This window comes from Salvelinus fontinalis, chromosome 23, assembly GCF_029448725.1.
Source record: "Salvelinus fontinalis isolate EN_2023a chromosome 23, ASM2944872v1, whole genome shotgun sequence".
Lineage (NCBI taxonomy): Eukaryota > Metazoa > Chordata > Actinopteri > Salmoniformes > Salmonidae > Salvelinus > Salvelinus fontinalis.
In genome coordinates, this window is record NC_074687.1 from 19912327 (window position 1) to 19920910 (window position 8584).

Genomic DNA, 8584 nt, shown 5'->3' on the forward strand with positions numbered 1-8584 from the left:
CGGGCCGTGCTGCGCCAGAAAAGAAGCGCAGACCGTCACCGCAGTGAGGCCCCGGTGTTCGCACCGGGGGACCCGGGTCTGGCTCTCGACCCGAAACCTGCCCCTCCGCCTGCCCTGCCGGAAGCTGAGTCCGCGGTTTGAGAGGTCATTTAAAGTCCTGAGGAGAGTGAACAAGGTTTGTTATAGGTTACAGCTTCCCCCCGATTACCGTATTAACCTCTCGTTCCATGTGTCTCTCCTCAGGCTGGTGGTGGCTGGCCCACTCCAGGAGTCTGAGGTGCGTAAGGTTCCTAGCCGCCTCTGGACATCGAGGGGGCCCCGGTGTACTCCGTTCGCTCCATACTGGATTCGAGGCGTCGGGTGAGGGTACTTCAGTATCTCGTGGAGTGGGAGGGGTACGGTCTGAAGGAGAGGTGCTGGGTGCCAGTCGAGGACGTTTTGGACCCTTCAATGCTGCAGGAGTTCCACCGCCTTCGTCCGGATCGCCCTGCGCCTCACCCTCCGGGTCGTCCCCGAGGCCGGTGTTGGCGCGGTGCTGGAGCCGGCGTCAGGGGGGGGGGGTACTGTCACAACTTCCGCCGAAGTCGGTTCGTCTCCTTGTTCGGGCTGCGTTCGGCGGTCGGCGTCACCGGTCTTCTAGCCATCATCGATCCACTTTTCATTTTCCATTTCTTTTGTTTTGTCTTGTCTTGTCTTCCCACACACCTGGTTTCAAGTCCCTCATTAGATGTTGTGTATTTAACCCTCTGTTCCCCCCATGTCCTTGTCCGGAATTGTTTATTATAAGTGCATGTGCACGTTTTTCTGGTGTGCGACGGGTTTTGTACCCATTTTTTGTTCTGGATGCCGGTGGTTTTATGTAATAAACTGCTCCATTGTAAACCCAGTTTTTGCTCTCCTGCGCCTGACTTCCCTGCCGCCAGTATGCACCACTTACATGTAGGTTGTGCGTGAATTAGTTAATTCTATTCATTTAAATCTTGTGATTAATCATATCTTAATTTTTAAAAACATTTTATAAATAGATTTGGCTCTTCTGATATGCGAGCCGGGTCCCAACGTTCACCTACAAGAGAGACGACTCGTTCGCGATCGACCCATCACTAGTGCCAGCTTCGCTTTGTGGTGGTAAATAGAAGGCTACGAATAATACAGATGAGAACTCTCTTGGTAGATAGTGCGGTCGACAGGTACTTTACCTAAGGAGAGAAATACCTCGAGACTTCTTTAATATTAGACATCGCGCACCAGCTGTTATTGACAAAAAGACACACACCCCCACCCCTCATCGTACCAGAGGTAGCGTTGCTGTTCTGCCGGTGCATGGAAAATCCCGCCAGCTCTATATTGTTAATTTCTTTGTTCAGCCACGTCTCGGTGAAACATAAGATGTTGCAGTTTTTAATGTCCCGTTGGTAGGATAATCTTAATATTAGATCATCAATTTTATTTTCTAATGATTGCACGTTAGCAAGAAAAATGGAAGGCATTGGGAGTTTACTCGCTCGCCTCCGGATTCTCAGAAGGATCCCCGATCTGTGTCCCCTTTTCCGGCGTCTTTCGTCACACAAAAGTTGTGGATCCGGGCCTGTTCCAGTGAAAGCAGGATATCCTGCTTTCACTGGACGCGTTGTGATAAATCTCGCTAATTTTTCAGAATAAAAGCTTGAAACTATGTCTAAAGACTGTTCACACCCTGTGGAAGCCATTGCAAAAGGAATCTGGTTGATATCCCTTTAAATGGAGGAAAGGCAGGTAATAGTACAGGGGTTTTTCAAAATAAGAGGCACTTCCGGGTTGGATTTCCTCAGGTTTTCGCCTGCAAAATCAGTTCTGTTATACTCACAGACAATATTTTGACAGTTTTGGAAACTTTAGAGTGTTTTCTATCCTAATCTGTCAATTATATGCATATTCTAGCATCTGGGCCTGAGAAATAGGCAGCTTACATTGGGAACGTTATTTTTTCCAAATATAAAAATTCTGCCCCTTAGCTTCAAGAGGTTTCAAAAGTTTCTTCCAGTCCGCTGTGAGTAATCGCTTTTCTGATGTCCAGAAGTTATTTTCGGTCATAAGAGATGGTAGCAGCAACATTGTGTACACAATAAGTAAAAAAATAAGTTACACAAAACGCAAACGAAATAACAAAATTGCACAATTGGTTGGGAGAATGTAAAACGTCAACCATGTTCTTCGGTGCCATCTTTTTTTTTTGTGTCACCAACAGTATAATCATCAATTGTTGATCCATAACCACATTACATGACATGCTGAATAATCCGAGGTGTCTGTTTAAACTACTAGCACACAACTCAGACTCCGATGCATACCCCACAAGACATGCCACCAGAGGTCTCTTCACAATCCCCAAGTCACGAACAGACTATGGGAGGCGCACAGTACTACATAGACTCATAGAGCCTTGGCTATATGAAACTCTATTCCACATCAGGTAACTGATGCAAGCAGTAGAATCAGATAAAAAAAACTGATAAAAATACACCTTATGGAACAGCTGGGACTGTGAAGAGACACACACAAGCACAAACACACTTACACATACATATGATAAGACACATACTCTACACACACATAGACTTTGTATTGTAGTAATGTGGTAGTAGAATAGTGGCCTGAGGGAACTCAATGTGTTGTGAAAAGTGTTAGGAAATGTAATGTCATGTAATATTTGAAGTTGTATATACTGTAACTGCCTTAATGTTGCTGGACCCCAGGAAGAGTAGCTGTTGCCTTGGAAGCAGCTAATAGGGATCCTTAATAAATACAAATACAGTATGTCACTGATGGAAAGAGAGGAACACTCATAGAAAGACATGGACACTGATCCTTGAGTCAATATTTTCACTTGTCACTTGTTTTTTTGTCAGCTAACAGTACCAGTTGAACAAAGGGTCACAGAAATGTATTAGAAACTGATGGTATCATACCACCATGTAAATTCAAATAATGATAGTAGACAAGTGTTTTCATGAATACGTGACAGAAATAAAAAACTAAAAAACATTTCCCAGCTTCAGATGCTGATGCAGTTCCTATAATGTAATATGACAGCTCTAGAAGGTGAAGTGAAACGATGTGTGTGCTTTCCAGAGGGAACTTGGGTTAATGTATACTGAATAAAAGCTCTCGGACAAGATATCACCATTGAACTTTTTTGACTTTTTGAAGAGATCAAGGACATTTTCTCCTTTTTAATCTCGGTAACTCCAGTAATTCCGTCTCCGACCATCTGCAGGAATACAATATTCTTTATCAGATATTCAAGAAAGTAACATAACTGCCCCTCAGGCCTTTATAGAATAAAAATCTGCAATTTTAATAACTTCCTTGTGGCATTTTTACATTTGGTAAGCCACCATGGCGAATCTCCACAGTTTTGACGTTCCTCAGAGACTTCTCTCCTTGCTGACCAAAGCTGCAGGTGTTTTTGTTCTCCTGGCTGTCTTCATTTTGGAGTACATATTGAACTTGAACTTTCCGTGCTTCTGCAGGCCTGCATGGGAAAGCCCACTACATATAGGCCCTCATGGTTTACTGTACATACTGTGCCCACCCACTATAATAACTTGTGCTATCGTGCTAGTTGATAAGATGTACCAGAAGACGTTTTCCAGCAAGCGATGCAGTGGGTGCTGCACGAATTATAACTGCTACAATTGCTTCTTTTCACTTATCAAACTTGGAATCACATTTCTGTCTGTAGTATTCTACTGGATAGCTGCTGTTTTCATAGATGGAGAATGGTATGTGTGCTATCAGACCAACAACCATCCAAAACAAGTGGGAATTCCCTGTAAAGAAACGGAAAACCTGACCTATGACGAGAGACTTGTCATCACTGATTACAAGACTGACTCAGTTGTAAGTAACAGTTTATATTATGTTTAGAAAGAAAAAAAAATGATCAAGCAAAAAAGGCTAAATGCTGAGCAAATGTAAAAATGTTACTGACAAATGCGTCACAAATTAGATGCAATAAATTATATATTGAATACTAATAAATATCCCTGCCATTATTTAGGCATGTGAATGTGTGTTTAGGTCTAAAATATGATAATGTAAATATTTAGACTGCCCTGGGATGGATGAAAAGTGTCTGTACAACCAACTGTCATTTTAAAATATATGGTATTTGGATCAGATCTTTTCACTAACCACATTTTCATCCACAGTTTATATTGTCATGTTTGCCTTATAAAACAAATAGCATGACAGGTGTGATGAAAACATAAAATGTCATATCAACTATCTAACTGTTTTTTCGTTCGACATGGTGGGAAATATTTTTTTTGTCTCTAAAATTCTAAATGTGACAATTGCAGTGGAAAGTCCTTTATGAGCAGCAAATATTGATATAATAAACAATAATCTCTAAGAAAACTTGGAGTCATTCGATGATATTCTACATTGTACTACCACTACAACGTGTAAAAGCAGGTGTTAAATTAGGTGAACTGGAGACTGGAGTGTCACTTTAATAAGAGTTTACAGGCAGATTAAATTAGTTTTGATAAACTTCACATTGGTTAAAGTTGGAATCCGCAGTAGGGCCACTGGTTGCCCTCAACACCTTTATATTGCCAAGCTGAGGAGCATTGTGCAGCAAGGTAAAAAAAAAAAAATGCAGTAGACCTAGGCTACATATTGTGCTCTTCTATCGCACGTGCAATGATGTCCGAGGGGGAAACAATTTGTTCCTTGTTTGCAGTAACTTATTTGTTGTTGTAATATTGCAAATGGACATGGCTGTTTCACCATGAAGGATTCCAGCTTTAAAGGTAGACTCGGCGAAATGACTTTGCCACGAGCAGCACCGCTGTATCCCCACATGTGCACGGGTTCGATTCGCGCAGTTCACAGTGTGAAAATAGAAGTCCTTTCTATTTCTGACGCAGATCGCACTGAAAGTCCTGCCTCTCCCATCTCCTCATTGGTTTATAGAAGCAGGTACCCAGTGCCATCTCCTCATTGGTTATTGGTTAGAAGAAAAAGCCTGGAAGGAAGAGAAATGACTAGAAACGATTTGGTTGATCGTTTTATGTGGGTTAATTGGCGGAGTAGAGGACCTTGTGCATTTCAGGTAAAATAACAACTCAATGTTTATATTCCTTGGACAAATTAGCTAGCAACAGCCAGCTAGCTAAATAGGACAAATTAGCTAGCAAGTGCAAGCTAACTAGCTAAATTGGCATAAATGTTTAATGCTTTTCGACCTGTCCCCAAATGAATATAATTGGTTCAGAGTTTGTTTTGATATTTTAACCTGCGTGTCGTGATCGCGTTTGGTGTGGGGGGACAAAATAAATTGATGCACGATGGCGCACGCGCGCAGCCGGTTCGGGTTCCGCCTCCACGGCAGGGAACCAAAACAGCGTAGTTGTTGAGGAAATTGACCCAGTATGCTGTTTACTTTCTGCATCTATGTCATATCGCTGTGTACTTTTAAGTGATGGGCGGTGATGAGCTTGATGCACATTTCCAATAAACATCTCGTTTTATTTGAAAGCTGGTGACATGATGAATGCTTGGCTGCCAATTATTTTTTTTAAATGATATTGATATTATCCATACCCCTCATCCTATAACCTCCCTGTAACGAATACACCGGGCGTTCGAAATTATGTGCAGAATGTGAATTTAAACAACAACACTTAAGAACTGAGGGCTAAATAAAGGGGGAGAAATTGGGGTAGTGATGAAGTCCAGGTGTACCTAACAATGGTTTATCAGCGAACTGTTATCTTCTTAAAATGCACCACAACCAGATTGGGCAAATTTTCTATTAATTGCAATAGTTTGTGTCAAAACCGTTGGTAGAGTTGGATGGAAACGCATTGAACTTCTGATTTTTATTCAGTAGGCCTACAAAGAAACCTAAAGTACCATGAGCAGAAATTCCTTTTTTTTTCAACTGAAAGGCAATGCGCAGAGTTTACCTATGATGTTGCAAAACGATTGACGTCATTGTTTAAGTAAAGAATGCCATATTTTGGCTTGAAGTCGGGATTGTTTCCCTTACGATATGACGTGCTAATAGTTTCAGTCTGTCTCTTTTCAGGGCTGTGTTTTATTGGAATGTTACCACCCACCAGCATGGCATTGTTTATTGATCAGAAACATCTGCAAAGTTCTTCCTCTTCTTGAGTCACGACTGAGCCAAATAATTTTTTCGCGTTAGCCTAGATTTAGCCGCCTGAGCCATGGATCAAATTAAAATAGGGGGTGCAAACTTGTGCTTTTGCCCCTCCACTTTTATTATTATTTTTTTTTTAACCAGAACATTAACAATTTATACTTTTGGCTAGCCTGTATAAAAAATATAAATGGTACAATTGCTTGATATGATTGCATTTTGCAACCCTGCTGCCCCCGTTGCCCTGAGATGAATTGCTTTGATTGGTGCAGCTAAACCACATGTGTTTAACCTATATTATAAACTGTGTGGTAGGCTTTAGTAGTCTGATCATCGAATTCCGAAAGGTTTGTGCATCTAGACCTACATTTAAATGTGTGTAACGTGTCCAGATTCCCTAATCCCGCTCTATATTCAAATACCAGTATGCATTCTACAAACGGTGGAATAGGCTAAATATGCTGGCTACTGCCATCAGCGGTGTTAACTAGCCATCTAACCTCTAGCAATATTCACTTGGAAATATGTGCCAATTGGATGCAAACCTAGTCAAATTTGTCAGTAGCTATCTACTTTCTTTGAAAACATAAAGGAAAACGCTGCACACTGCTGCTCATGCTCCCAGGAGATATTTATTTACAACTTTTCGACCCTTAGGTCTTCATCAGGCATTGACTTGAAACCGGTTTTATAGTTTCAATAATTCTAAATTGTTTTTTTTATCCTCATTTGAATATTGTATGTATATTACCATAAATATTGATCACATTCTGTGTATGATCATATATTTTGATACATTGACAGTTAATATTGTGAAACTATGTTATACATTTTTACCTCCTGTTTCAGGAAGTGATGTCACTGAGTACTGCCCCTATATATAGGATCTTCCACCCCCACCTGGGATATGGATGCCTGATGAAGACCTAAGGGTTGAAACATTGTGAATAAATATCCCTTGGGAGCATGAGCAGCAGTGTGCGGCGTTTCCTTTCTGTTTGCCGACATCTCCAGCAACTGCTGAAAGTATCTGGATGTGCGTATGTTCTTCAGCGTTTCTTTTCTTTCTTTCCCAGGTCATTGGCTTGCCTCTGGTTACTGTGGGCCTTGTTTTCTGGCATTTGTGTGAGTGCTGCTTCACCTGTCTCAAAAGAACAAACAACCGTTGCCATCTTGATCAACCATATTATGAAAGGTTGTATGAAGAAATTCTTTCAGAGGAGGTAAACAATCATTTAAAGAATGAACTGCAGGAAATTGCGAAAGAGAAGGCCGAGAGGATCTGTCTTCGGCCCCTTCAGTTCATCAGGAGAGGGGATCCTGGGAATTCATGGCAAGATATTTCAAACTCTGATTTCTTTTTGTCAGACCAATATCAGGAGTCAGTGGGCACAGAAGAGTCATCTCATTCAATAGGTTACTAAAGACTCAGCCCAGTGAGCGTTATGATTTTAAAAATATATTTTTTTTTAATAATTAATTTTCCGGATGTTGAAATTATGTACATTTTTCGGTTCTGAATGAAAGTTGAAAATGCAAATTTTCCAGATGTTGAAAATGCACATTCTCCAGATGTTGAAAATATGCCTTTTACATACATTGAATAACATTCATATTCAGTTCTAAATTAAACTTGAAAGGACGTCTTCTACAGACGTTGAAAATACATATTTGTTGGGTAATTTCTTTCTAGAGCCAAATTTCAACGGTACATAGTTTTTCCTTTAAATATTACTGAAGAAAGCCTTATGTCACGCTCAAAAGTTTTATTTTAAATTACAATAACATAATGAAGATTTCAGTATAGATTATTTATTATTCACATTTATCACTCGCACTTATGTTAGTCTTTTCGAAAGCTTCAGGACTGAAAGTAATCATATTCAACATTTCCTGACACAACCAACAGAACATCAACTACCACAACATTCTCAGTAACAGTTACAAAAACGTTTAAATTGCTATGATTCTGATATGTGGTTGAATGCACTGACTCTGGATAAGAATGTCTGCTGTATTACCTAAATGTAGAAATTAACACTTGTGATTGCGACCCTATCCTCAGTAGCCTATTCCAGTGTTTACTTCTTACGTTGTTACATAAACTTTCCTTCTTAATTCACTCACCAACGTTATGGAAAAAGGGTTATAGACATCTGTTTCACAAGTTTGGACAGCACAGACCAGTATAGCACAATATAGTACATTATACTTTGCTCTACTTTACCATACTGTAGTGTACTGAGCTGTACTCTACTCAACTATACTCTACTTTACTTTAATGTACTGCACTGTCCAAACTTGTGAAACATATGTCTATGATTGATAATGTTATGTACTGTGCTCTGCTCTGCTGTACTGTGCTGTCGAAACCTGTGAAACGGAGGTCTATGAATGGTTCAGATCTGGAGCAAATCAGAACCATTCATA